The sequence below is a fragment of the Rhipicephalus sanguineus genome, chromosome 3, assembly GCF_013339695.2.
Source record: "Rhipicephalus sanguineus isolate Rsan-2018 chromosome 3, BIME_Rsan_1.4, whole genome shotgun sequence".
Classification (NCBI taxonomy): domain Eukaryota; kingdom Metazoa; phylum Arthropoda; class Arachnida; order Ixodida; family Ixodidae; genus Rhipicephalus; species Rhipicephalus sanguineus.
In genome coordinates this window covers 70548675-70562375 of record NC_051178.1, presented here as the reverse complement: position 1 = coordinate 70562375, position 13701 = coordinate 70548675, and positions in this window count along the sequence as shown.

Sequence of the window (13701 nt, the reverse complement as noted above, 5' to 3'; positions counted from 1 at the left end):
TCCAGTGTTGGGTCCGCTTCATAGAAGCTTAATATCCATTACATTTGCCTTCCTATGATTCAGCAAGATCTATTCAAAGCGTTGCTCGACCACGGAGCAATACGCTGACAAAAGTTACTGTGATCATCGCACCGGGAAAATGCCCCTTCGTTTCGACAATATCACGTCTGTGCTCCATAAGTTATCCTTTAAACGCCAGTGTAGTTGACGTGCCGGGTAAGGCCACGATGTGCACACAGCTACTACGCTTACAAAATATCGTCGATCCACCTCGTAATATTTGGATCAAAGCCAAAAAATGCGCATAGACAGCTAGACAGCATCGGTTTCATGGGATTGCTTCCCATGAACCGATTCCCACAAGGCGTGGGGTCCGCAGAATTTTTTGTCTATCGGCACTGGTGACTATGTAAAAGCAGAAAACTTCGTTTTTTATAGATCGCATAATCATTTGCTCGCTTCATTTTTCTGGCTCTCGCCCAGCAGCGCTACTACATCAAAGCGCTGTAGGCCACAGGCAAGCGTTAGACAGCCATAATGATCATCATCGGCTAAAAGCCCGCTTTAAAGAAGAAGAAGTGGTCTCTCTGCAATGGCTGACTACCACCCGATGCTGCAAGGCGCACCAAAAGCGAAAGGCATGCTCCCATCAGGACGTGTGGCAACGAGCCCGCTTCAATCGCCCTGGAATCGGCCGAACGAAATCATCCAGAGACGGAAATCGCTCATGCCAACCTGCGTCAAACAATATCAGCAACAGGATGTGGGGAGCGTCAGCTTGGACCACAAGGACTGGTACGACACCGAACATCGGGGAGATGCCGCTTCAGGCGCGCGCGACTCCTGCGTTGCAGACGGCAGCACCACTGTGGCCTTCGCCTTCTTTCGGGTTAGACAACATGGTAGTTTCTAACTGGAAACCCCGAAGAAAGTCGAAGCACCGACATGCGCGCAAGTCGAAGCGCAGAGCTTTGTCGCCTATTCTGGCATCTGACGCAAGCAGCGCGGCGAAATCTATGAAGCAGCTGCTACGATCATATAAGAAAAAGAAGCCATCGCGTGCCAAGTCGTTCAGGAAGGCATTTCAAAAGAATGCTCGGATAACTGCTAGAATGCCGCCTGAAAGAATGAACGACGGCGCGTCTGAGCCCCGCGACACTTCGGACGCTTTGCAGCCGAGACGCATGCGCTTTTATCTTCAGTCACCGAAAAATTACAGAAAGGCTCAACGACAAGTCTCTCCTCGAGTCGAGCTCATCCACCAGAAGGAGCTTCCTCAAAGCACACCGCAAGAACGCAGCACGGACACAACGGAGCTTCACTCCGACGAAGTAACTACAATATTCGACGTAAACCAGTCAGTCGATCATTCGACGGAGCCAACGTCAACTCTTGAGGTACATTCTTCTGGTTCATCAAGTTACACGAGCTGCACTAGCAAAGTTACGGTGGGGACTAGTGGAACGTCAGGCCACACTTCGACATCACAGCCTCCGCAGCCTCCTGGCGAGAGCACGGAAGAACTCCCGTCCAGTAGCCACCCAGGCCGGAAACCCAGCGACTCTAAGCAGCACCCAGCCAGAGGTTTTATAGGGAGCATCTCGAGACCAGTCGGTATTCTGCGGCACTATGTCACTAGGGTTAACGACGGCTCCTGGACGTGGCACAGCTTGACTCAGACCAGCACCGCGCCCACCACGACTACTGAGAGCAACAGCGGCAGCCGAACGTCCAGGCAGGGCCTAGTTGAATTGAGATTTCCAGCGCGTGCTGCCTGCCTTGGCCTGTGTCTAGCGTTGGGTGCCCTGCTGTCTTTCTGGGCGTGCTATGCCGTCGCGGCCGCCACCTTCGCTGGCCGGGAGTTATCGGAAGAGACGGGCGACCCTATGACTGTTCGGCCTCCCGAAGAGAAAGTGTTGAGCTATTCGAATGAACAGCGTGTCTTCTACTGGAATCTTCTGAATTCTCCATTGCCAAAGAGCGTTTCGGTTGCATCGTCTGAAGGCCTGGTTAGGAGCGACACGCCGGAAGAGGATGCCACGGTCGCCACTGTAGCCAAATAAAAATTGCGATAATATCTCGGGACAGAGAAGTGGCATGGCTTCCCTGTTCCTCATCAAATTTTTACTCTTTCTTCACTTACAGATTGCTGGTCACGTTGCCAAATTCGTACGAAATTCATGTTGTACTGTAATGAGTGCTTTTGTAGTAACACACAGATAGCGAAGTAAAGGAAAAGTCACTTTCGCCGAAAGGGCGAAGCAATGAATGTGGTAGCAGCATATTAGATTGTCACACGAACAGCAAACAGCTCCAAACTTTAAGAACGCCGCTCAAGCACAAACGACGCACGAGAACAACACAAACTAACAACTGTCAAAGCTCGACACTTGCAGCACGCTGCTCAAACACAAAGAAGAACGCTCGAAATGAACGCACAGGTATACACATAACGAGCGCGGACTAAGAACTGTCACAGTTGTTACTTCTTTGTGTTTGAGCAGCGCGCTGCAATTGTCGACTATGCACAACCCAACGCTTTTAGGTATTACTTTTGTTTTTCAACTGAGGCGCGTAGAGTCACTCCTCTGCGTGTCCTGCCGTGCTGTTGCGTTCGACGGCTTCCTCCCCCGAGGATCCGGCTTATTACCAACGATTTTGTGTTGTCGCAGCCATTTCGTTAACCTAATATATAGCAAAATTTGCAAGAATGACATTAGCTTATGAGGGCATAAATGATAGGTCACAACATGAAAATCGTGACACGTAGGTCACGTAAGTCATGATCTAACCGCCTGCAAGTCTAAGCTCGTGTGGCCGTGTGGTTGGCTTTATAATACCACAATTTGCATAGCATGACATGAGTGCATGGCGAAAATGAATGACATGTCATGACAAGACTATCATTACCTGCTTGTTTTCTACGCCCCCTGCTTCGCATAACATCAATTCCCGCAGCACGTCACAAACAGCTGCTCGGAGGCGTCCTTTTAACGTAAGGCGCGTGGAGCCTCCAGTGTGCGTTGCCTGCCGCGCGGTGGCGTTCGACGCATTGTTTTCTCGGTGTTCCATATTGCGAGTGGATACACAAATGGGCCGCATTTTAGTGCGCCTCTGAAGGGCAGTTTTGAAACTGAAAGAAAATCTAGGAGCGTTGGGGGTGACGACCTATAAAGCGCGCCCTTCGTGCCACCTCGCGGGTGAAGACGCTGAAGTACTTTGGAGCTCTGCGTACGGCCAGCAGTAAATGGTGTATATAAATAGCTCGCCGTTAGTACGATAGAGGACGCATGGTGCGTGGTAGAGTTGTCTAACGCTGCGTAGCGAGGGTCAAAGGCTCAAATCCCGGTCGCACGCTTCGGAAATTTTTACTTCTGATTTATTTTTATTTTTGGCTTTATATTATATATGGGACATTCCATATCAAGTGTACCAGGTAAATTTTTGACCAGCTCCAATCATGCTTAAATAAATTGGGCTGGTATGTGTGAATGTCAGAGGAGTTATTGAGGCGTTATATTTTGGGAAAAAAGTTTGTGTTGCCTAGAGGGCGCTTTGAACTTGGGGCGCGGAAGTGAATTTGTGTCGTACATAACAATTTATATAAAATTACTAGTTTGAGCCATAACCATGAAACAATTTTTTTCTTAATTTCAAGGCGCTGCTCTTTCATGACTATGATAGTTTATTCATTTTTGTTTCAACTTTCATTATTTTTGGCCTTGACGAAAAGTCGCAAAATATTGCATGTTTAGAATTTCTTAGAAATAAATTTCTTAGAAAGAAAACCAATTTTTCCGCGAGTAATATATTCATATGGAGGGCTTTGTAGGTTCCTATAGTAAGTGACAAAAATACTGCGGGATCGAAAGAAGAAGAAACGTTGCCACAGTAATGTGGCAAATTTGGGAAAAAGAGTGTTTTGACCCATATTGCGGCTTCATTTTCACAATGTAGCGGTCCAAGTAAAAATATGACTTTTACATCGTTGTGTAGTATGCTTTGTGGGTATGACGTACAGGAAGTTTGAAAAAAGTAGCTTTTCTTTTAAGCGACAAAACTGAACAACCACACGGTTGTGCGAAGTTTTCCTTTGCCTGGCCTTCACTGCATAGCCCGCCAGCGTAGGATTCCAGCGGGGGGCTTTTCTCAGCAAATAATGCAAGTCATACAACTGCTTGCCACTTCTTTTAGTAATACTGCCGTATTTAAGGTCAAAATGGCAATAGCGCTAAAATTATGGAATGGTAACTACCCGCTTGGATCATCAAAGGGCAGTTAATAATATAGAATTATAATGAATTATAATGAATTATATAGAATTATAATGTAGTCAATAGCCTACAGAGCTATTCTAGGGCGTCGTGTTTGGCTTCTGATAATTAAGATACATGGTCTTACGTAATAATTAACGGCATAATTAAGCTAGAGTTTGCCTAAGTTGTTTTTATGATCTTTCAGGTGTAGGGCACTCGTTGGCCTATACCTGAAAGATTCTACTTGATTATGCCTGAAAGATTCTGAGTAGTTCCGCTTGTGAACTACTCAAAAAGGCACACCTAGTACAATGCGCGCAGACATATTTAATCATCATAATCAGCAACCTCATCAAAAAAGTGTGCAGCTATGCGCTTGGCCATACGGACATGCATTGAGCACTGTGACAATTTGCAAAATAAAGAATTATGGCGTGGTGGGCACTTCGCATCTGCACTTACATAAGGCATGCATTCTAGGAGCGCTTAAAGTATGTTACGCGCACAGCCATTCGTATCCTCGCGCCACGGTTGAGGTTTACGCCGAGGCGCGAAGCCTGACAAGCGAAAGAGAAGACAATGCGAACGGGTCCGGATTGCGCTATCTCGTTCTACTCCTGAAGGCGAGGCTCAAGCGTCTTCAGTAATTGATGCCAGTTAGCACCTGATAAGCTCGTATTTCTAAGTCTACCTAAATTCTCCCCAGGAAATAACCTGAGAAATCATCTGCATTGAATGTAGATTTACTGTTATTAAGGTTCGCGATGTCGTTAATGTAGAGTATACACATCATCATCATAATTATTATTTTCAGCATATTTTATTTCCACTGCACTTCGCATCCCGCGGGATCTACCGCTTTCTTATTTCGTCGCCATACCCAACGCCATTGCAAATAAATTATCGGCCGCGTGCAGTGCTATAATATTTGGTTCGCATGTTCACAGAAGCCTCGATCACCGATCGGCAGCGTTTTTTTTACCCCGTACAAAAAGTGTTGCAGGGCCCCTTTATTGTCTCCGTCATTCGTGCACGCTCAAAGTTCACCATGAATGGTAACCAACCAACCAAACTTGCAGTTATACTGCAGAACCAATGTGTCATTCGACTCAGTCGGCTAATCTATGCACTATTAAATTTTTTTTTTCCAATTCGCCTACTACTCTTTATATAACGTTACACGTTTGCTGTGTGGCGCTACATTTCCCCGCGGGCCTCGGAGTTCGCGACGATAGAATTTAGCGTACGAACGTTGAATTAGTGCGGGGAATTGTTTATCTATAGAGTGCGTTTATTTTCGGATAACCAAAGAGTTCAACTTCAGTATTTGGTTCTTATAAATCTTGTTGCCAGCTTCTTCTCACGTAGCGACATGCAACAACCCACAGGGGCCAGCTCGAGCCCAGAGCATTCATGGCGGATGACTGTGATAAGCCGGGCATCGCTCCTTCGTCGAAGGCCGCGTAGTCCTCGTAGACAAACTTGGCGTCACCCCCGAAGTCCTTCTCCAGCGTGCTCTTCACATTCCTCGCGGCAATTTCTGCATGTAAGAAACACCATGGTTTCAGGCCCTTTGTAAAATGGTATTAATAAATGCTGGAGTTTTGTGCAGCCCGAAACCACGATATGATCATTAGAAACGCCGTTGTGGAGTGCTCCGGAAATTTCAACCACCTGTGGTTCTTTAACGGTCACTTAAATTAAAGTACACGGGCCTCTACCATTTCGCTTCCATCGAATTGCAGCCGCAGTGGCCGGGATCTCAAACCATGACCTTCGGGTCAGTAGTCGAGCAGTAGTTTGGAAATATCGGCTATTTGGATTTCTTGCATAATGAAAAACGCAGCCTAGGTTGTTGGAATTAAAATGGAAGGAAGTGTAGAAGCCGTCAAAATAGTTTATAGCCATCTGCCTGGAGTCAGCGCTCATGCTGCGTATTTAGTCTCTTCGTGCGTCGTTTTTGGTCGGGCTGTCGTACAAATGTCCGAGTAATGCTTTACTGCGGCAAGTTAGCGGCTATTGAGTGGCATAGATGAGCTCGAGCGCAAGTATTCAATCCCAGCCGCGGCAGCCGCATTTATATCCCGCCGAAATGTAAGTAGCTCTCTGCATACGTTCTAACCGTAGGTGGTTAAAAGTAATCCGATGTCTACAACTAAGGTGTGCATCATATTCAGATGGCAGTTTCAGCTCGTAAACACAAGAAAGATTTTTTTTTTGTATCAAGACTCGAGCTCTCCACTAATCTTCGAAGAGCCGGTCAGAACTTCTGGCTTTTGAAAAAAACTGCGTGTTTTTGGGCCACAAGACAACGATCATGCCTACAGTCTCTTGCACCAGTCTGCTAGACAGAAATACTTGTCAGAGAAGCTAAGCGTGCTTTCAAAGAGAAGAGCCGTACACCCCTCCAGGAGTGACCTGGTGCTTGCAGCTTACAACTAACCATTGGGCGAGCAGCTCGTTATTGCAACTGTCAGCAGGTCACCCGATGGCGTCTCGGGATATTGGAAAAGTGTGACGCGGTATGAAAACCGATGAACAAAAGGGAGGTTGATACAGCGATGCAAGCTTCAGACGAATTCTACTCTCCGATTTAGCAATCGGCGGGAAAGGTACACCGCGTCCAGGCTCTGGTCGAGGTGCCACGCGACAGCCTTTGTTGAAAAATGCATAACTCGCCTCCTGCCACAATCATCTAGGAACGTTTTTATTGCATCTGACGTTTTTATTTCACCATTACTGATATTATTTAATGTTCCCGCGGTAGAACGCTCTCTGGACACTTTACCATTTGCGCAGTACAATAAAGACTACAGATCACATCTCATCGTTAAATGACACTGATGATCGTCATGCGAGACATTACAAAGCACCCATACGTACATGCGGCAGTCACTGACTGTTAAACTACATTGCGTCCCTCCTTGCACGTCTCGTGAAGACGATTGTCTGAATGTATTCTCATCTGTTGCGCTGTTTATTCTGCTATAGATAATGATAATTGATGGGGCCTAACGTCCCAGAACAATGATATCGTTATGAAAGACCCTGTAGTGGAGGGATCCTGCAATTTCGACCACCTGAGGTTCTTTAACGTGTACCTAAATCGAAGTACACGGGCCTCGAGCATTTTCGCCTCCATCGAAAATGCGGCCGCCGCGGTAGGCATTCAATCCCACGATCTGCGGATCGAGTGCCATAACCACTAGACCACGACACGTTCTGCTATAGAGCCGTGCATCCTACAATTGCTATATATCTGCTACTAAATAACGTAGGAATATGAACGCTGACACAAATTTGTGTACGGTTAAAGTGACGGCTCGATTGTTCCCCTCGCTTTTTATTAGGGTTTCCTGTTTTACTCCCTTCAATTCAGATTCCGAAGTTTGAACGAGATACCGACCCATGACTGAAGCTAAGCGAGCCCTGCCATAGTATAATTGTGGTGCGTCTGAGTAAACCCCAAGTAACAAATTCCTCTGGTTGGAGTCCATCGAATGCCGCAAAGTTTGCCTGCCAATGTTCACAACTGTCAGTGTATTTGGTTTGGAGCATTCTTACAATGCGATTTAAACTTTTCATCCTGTTCAATTTTACTCTTCAATCCACCGCGCGGCTGCGATGGTTCTTTCACGACCAGCACTATCTTCATGGCGCTGCCCCGTCGCGCCTATTGGCCTTCGAGTTCAGCCCTCGAATAGCACCTTGGAATATTATTTTCTTAAGGCGAAAAAACATACAGAAGCAGAATGCGACCGTATGGCGGTGTCCGCCATTGGCGACAACACATGTGGTACCAAACTATTCGTTACCTACGTGGCACGAGCAGCGCGTTAACTTCGTTCACTTTATCTTTGCGACGGGCGCGTGAATCAAGATGTCACAGTTTTGCGCCAAGCGCGAAGCAATGAATGAGATAGCACGAAGTAACGCATGCAGCTAACCCTTTTAGGAACCTTTCTGGCGCAAACAAAAAAAAAAAAACGCCAGCGTAAAGGAATGCGGCCGCTCCAGCCGTATAAATGCGACCGCAATAAACCGTTTATTTAAAAACAAACAGCACTAGGCTAACCCTCACTTGGTCTTTGCGAGAGTGCAAGACTAAGGCGATAAAGAAGACAAAGACGATCTCGCGCCCTTGGCTTTTGCCTTTACGTCTGCTTAAGCAAACACATGAGGAACGCTTACGAATTTTTACACATCGGCGCGCCTCCAGAAGTTTTAGTGCTACAAAACAGGCTCCATGTGTTCTTCGACAATGTTGCTATGATAGCTTTGAAAGACGCCTGCACAACTGTTCTCGTTAGGAGTTTCGCTTTCAGACAAACGTTTCTCTCCAAATGGATCTTTTATTGAGACAAACTGTCTATCTTTTCGTGTTGCCTCTGAGCAGCGATTGCTTTTTTTTGTTTCTTTTGCTTACACGGCATTCAGACTTGAATCCGTGTCATTTGACCATTCCAAGCAGAATCTTATTTTGGGAGACTAACATATGCAAGATTGTCATACAAAATCTGCCTGCGAAGCACATTTATTTCTCTTACTGGACAGAGAACTTACTGGCACTCAAGAACGTTGAACTGCTTATCAGACTGTGGCTACAGAATGCAAACAAGTTCTCAAGCAGGGTGAGATATATTTTTGAGTACTCCATTACCACCTCTTTTATTTACTAAGCCTAAGCAGTTTCGGAAGATAGTCAAGAAAAGAAACAATTAGGCTATCACCCTCAAAGATTCAAGCAATGACCTAATCAATCATGATAAGTCTGCCAATGTTCTCAAGTCTGTATTTGCTCCTGCTGTTTCCAAAAATGTGTCTTCCCTAACTCTCAGTTATCGTGGTACTGACTTTTTTTTTACTGACGGACCCTACTGTCTTTTATGGCTGGGTATAAACAAATAAAAGATAACTTGAAAGCTTCTTCATCAGGCGTTTATTATATGAATTAGAAGTGTTTAATAAGAACAAAGATGAAGAATGTTTGAGCACAGGGTGTTGCTGGAGGCAACGCTTCAACAAACGAACTTGTCTTCTTCAAGGCGGCAACTTCTGCCAAATGTGCACTAACAAGGACTATTAAGAACTTTGGCCTAATAAAGTGTGCAGTGACATCTATTTATCTATTTCAGCAATCTCTTCAGACGGTGTGTACTCCGCAAAACTGGAACTTATGAACGGTTCTGTGGTACAAGCCTGGGAATAACCGTATACCGTATAATTATCAACCCGTATCATTTACCTGCATTTTGTGAAAAAATATGGAACATGTTACTCTCACCTTGCATCAATTCTACAGTTAAACGCCTTTTCTACAGATCATCAGCATACATTTCGGAAGTCATTTTCCTGTGAAACACCACTTTGCTCGTACACACATGATCTAAATTCCATCCTCAACAGGAGTTCCACTACTGACAGTGTACTTCTAGACTTTTCAAAAGCGCTTGGCCAGGTCTCTCATCAACTTCGTTTGAAACTAGGTAAGCTTAACCTTGATCCTGGAGGCTCCGATTCTGGAGGCACTGTAAAACGATGTTAGGTGCAGAAAGATTTCGGAGGGTGGCGGGGGAGAATGAGTATATCGACTCAGAAGAAAAAGAAGATGGTTTTCACCTTCCAGTTTTCGTAGGCAAGTGCGTAAGGGACCATGTGAGTTTTTTATTACTTCTAAACTAAAATGTGTGTAAATGAGCGTCTGATTCTCCATTGTCCACGCTTGCAGCGCGTTGCTCAAGCACAAAGACGTAACTGCGATAGTTGTTACTTCAGGCTTGCCCTGTCCCTCACAAAAATGTATGTGGACAGTCTATAGACTGTCTAAACCCATTTTTAGACAGTCTATAGAATGTCTACATACATTGTTGTAAGGGGTACGTGCCTGCGTTTTTTTCGGGCGTCCTTCTTTGAGCTTCAGTGGCGCGCTGCAAATATCGAGCTGGTTCTCATTCTTCGTGTGGCATTCCACTTTCTTGCTATTGCATTGATTCCTTCGCCGTTGCAGCTAAACTGTGAATTTTCTGCATTCTACTTCCGCTTTCTTCCAGTTGCAATTCTCATGCACTAACTATCCTTTCGTTGGGTTGTCCTTTATTCCTCTCCTCGTCAGAGAATCGACATGGTTTGTTTTTTTAGCTAGAGATTCGCTGTCTCGTTTAGGAGACAGCTCAGCGCCTCGTCCTTTTGCAATCAATGTCCCGCTTAGCTTTCAGTATGCTGCATTACTATGTCGAAATTCCCACCTAATGAGTTGATGCAGTTCGAAAACATCTATTGTGCGTTTTTCACATCCAACGATCACTTCCACTTTTAATCTTTCAATTGACAGGAGTCTGAAGCGCAATTTTCTTGATTCTCTATTTACATTTTCCACCTTATCCTGCGTCCGCCACGGTCTTTTCCCGTGTCACGGCGGATGGTGTCGTTTCTCGATCGCTGTCCGAATTTCCGTATTCCACCAGTACTTTGCCTTTTTCCCTTCCTCTCCAGCAATAAGAGTACAGAAGAACGTAAGAGCTTGGGACGCCTGCCGCTTCGAGACCCCGTCACCAGAACTCCCTACACGAAATGCTCACACGAGGTCGCACGTGTACTCTACGTGTTACGCCCCCCCCCCCCCCCCAAAAAAAAAAAAATTGTAGCCTAAGTAAACTGCACAAAGAAAACAAGATCACGTTTCCGTTATAAGTCATTTTCTAATCACTATCCTACTAAATTCAAAAGCAAAACATTCTGAAACACACGCGATCGCACGTGAACCCGCAGGCCGCGTCAGGCTGGCAAGCTCCGTGACTTAAAAAACAGCACAAAAGTAAAACGGAGGAATTCTACAACGGAAAACTCAGCTAACTTTCCGCTGCTGGCATATCCTCTGATCTAGGTGAAAGTGAAGAAAATGCGAGCAGAAATCACGCCAGAGCGCTTCTCTACTGCCGCCGGCCTTAAACCTTCGAGAGCGAACACGTCCGTCCGCTCTCGCGCACATATAGACACATGCGGGCGCTATAGTGTTAGTAGTGACCGTTTTAGGATTTTCCACCTTTTCAAGTCAACTAGCTGAACAGCGTGGTTCACGCCGTATACGGGCGGTGATTTTTAAAAATAATTTTAACAGAAACGCAAGTACCACTTATACGTACGTCCTACCTACCTCGCTCGGGTCCCGGTAGTTTGCTGGTAGTTGACTTGGTAGAGGCGTTCCGCATCAGGACCACCTGGCCAAGCAACCTAGCTCCCTTGGCGATCCTTGGTAGCTCGTACTTGGGAAGTAAACGAAGCGTTTTGTTCAAAAGACCAGTACCCAAGGGAACCCAAGAGGCTCCACCGGAAAATGTCACCGGCGACGTCGACTTGTTGTAAGCAATGCCCTTGGTTCTGGTCTGGTCTGGCGTGTCATTGCTGCTGCTCTCTCGAGGGGACGACTCCCGAACAACTGTAGCTCCAGGTTTTCCTGAAGACGTTGCTGCACCCACGGCTTGCTGGTACAGGGTGAGGTCGATCTCATCGTCAACGCCGTCTATGAGCAATTTGAGACAAATAACGGCAGGTCTGGAATTTGCAGGATCGCTATTGAGTGAAGCATTCGCGAAGCGTTTAATTAAGGGTAAATAATAATAATAATAATAATAATCAATCAATCAATCATTTATTTATTTAACGTGCCCAGGAACAACCGTAAGGTCTTTGTGCAGGCGCACGCAAAAAAAATAATAAAAATAAACTATACAATACAGACAGTCTTCAGAAATAAAAAGAGCAAATACACGTAGACAAAGAGAAATGAACACAAAAGGGGAGGAGTAAAATAAGACAACACGAGAAATATTGAAGGGGAATGAAAAATTAGATTGCATATATACAACTATGCGGAAAGACGGAGGAGGGAAGACTTTGTACATTGTGCCATACTATGTCAAAACAGTACAAAGCTTGGATAAAAACAATGATTGTGGACTATGAAAAATGTCATGATCAAGAAAATTAACATTATAGAGACTTTGTATTCTGTGAACGGTAGAGTGTTGGAAGAAGCATGCGGGTACATGAAACGGTCTGTTCTCTCTGGTTAACTTATGCGGAATTCGAAAATTTACACAATTGAGAAGTACAGGGCAGGATATGATACCGTGGACTAGCTTGTAAAGAAACAAGAGATCAGAACGATTTCGTCGGCAGTGAAGTGATGGCAATGATAATAATTCAGCAGTATTTGAACGAGATTTTTTAGCAAAGCGATGGTTATATATGCTAAGGAATTTTTTCTGGACTCGTTCAATGGTGTTACCGCTGGATTGAGCAATGCCATTCCATATCACGGACGCATACTCCAGTTGAGGAAGACATAGCGCGGTGTACAATTTTCGGAAGGGCATAGGAGAACGGAATTCTCTAGACAATCTGCAAACACAGCCTAGGGTGCGAAGACCCCGCAAAGCAACACGCTTAGCGTGAGCAGAAAAGTTTAACGTGCTATCAATAACAACACCAAGATCACTGATCTCATAAACCTTGCATAAGGACACAGAATTGACAGAGTATTGAAATGACACGCTAGATGTTTTGCGAGTGATAGACATGAATTTTGTCTTCGAGGCATTCAGAGAAAGGTTATTAGCGTTGCACCATTCGGAAAAAGAGCGCAAATCTGACTGCAGCAAGCGACAGTCGTTAACTGAATGAATTTCCTTAAAAATCTTGATGTCATCGGCATACAAGAGGAAAGAAGAATTACGAATGGCCAAAGAAACATCATTAACGTAAATTAAAAATAGGAGTGGGCCTAATACTGACCCTTGAGGAACCCCACTAGTCACTTTATACAAAGAAGACGTTTGGCCATTTACCGCTACATAACAATATCTATTGAGCAGATAGCTCTGCAGGAGATTCACAACCGACAAGTCAACATCAAATTGCGCAAGTTTAACCATAATCAGTGTGTGGCTGACTACGTCAAAAGCCTTGCTCAGGTCACAGTAGAGTACGTCAACCTGTCCTCTCTGAGAAATAGGTGTGGAGATCTGCGTCATGAAACTAGCAAGATTTGTGGTAGTTGAGCGGCCAGCGAGAAAACCATGTTGATTAGGAATCAATGAGCTTTTAACACTAAAAGACAATATTTTGTGAAGAGCCAGCTCGAAGGTCTTTGATGTGGCACATAGTAGAGAAATCGGGCGATAATTAGAAACATCTGTTTTAGAGCCCGACTTAAATACTGGGAAAACACGAGCAGTTTTCCACATGCTAGGAAATGTGGAAGTGTCCAGGCAGTTATTAAATATCGTAGTCAGTACTGGGACAAATATACTACTATAAGCTTTTAGTATGGCGGAGGGGATGCCATCTGGGCCACATGATAAGGATGGTTTTAAGCACTTAATGCATTCGCAGATAAGATTTTCATCCAGCGACAAAGCACTGGGTGAGCGAACTGCCTTAGGCT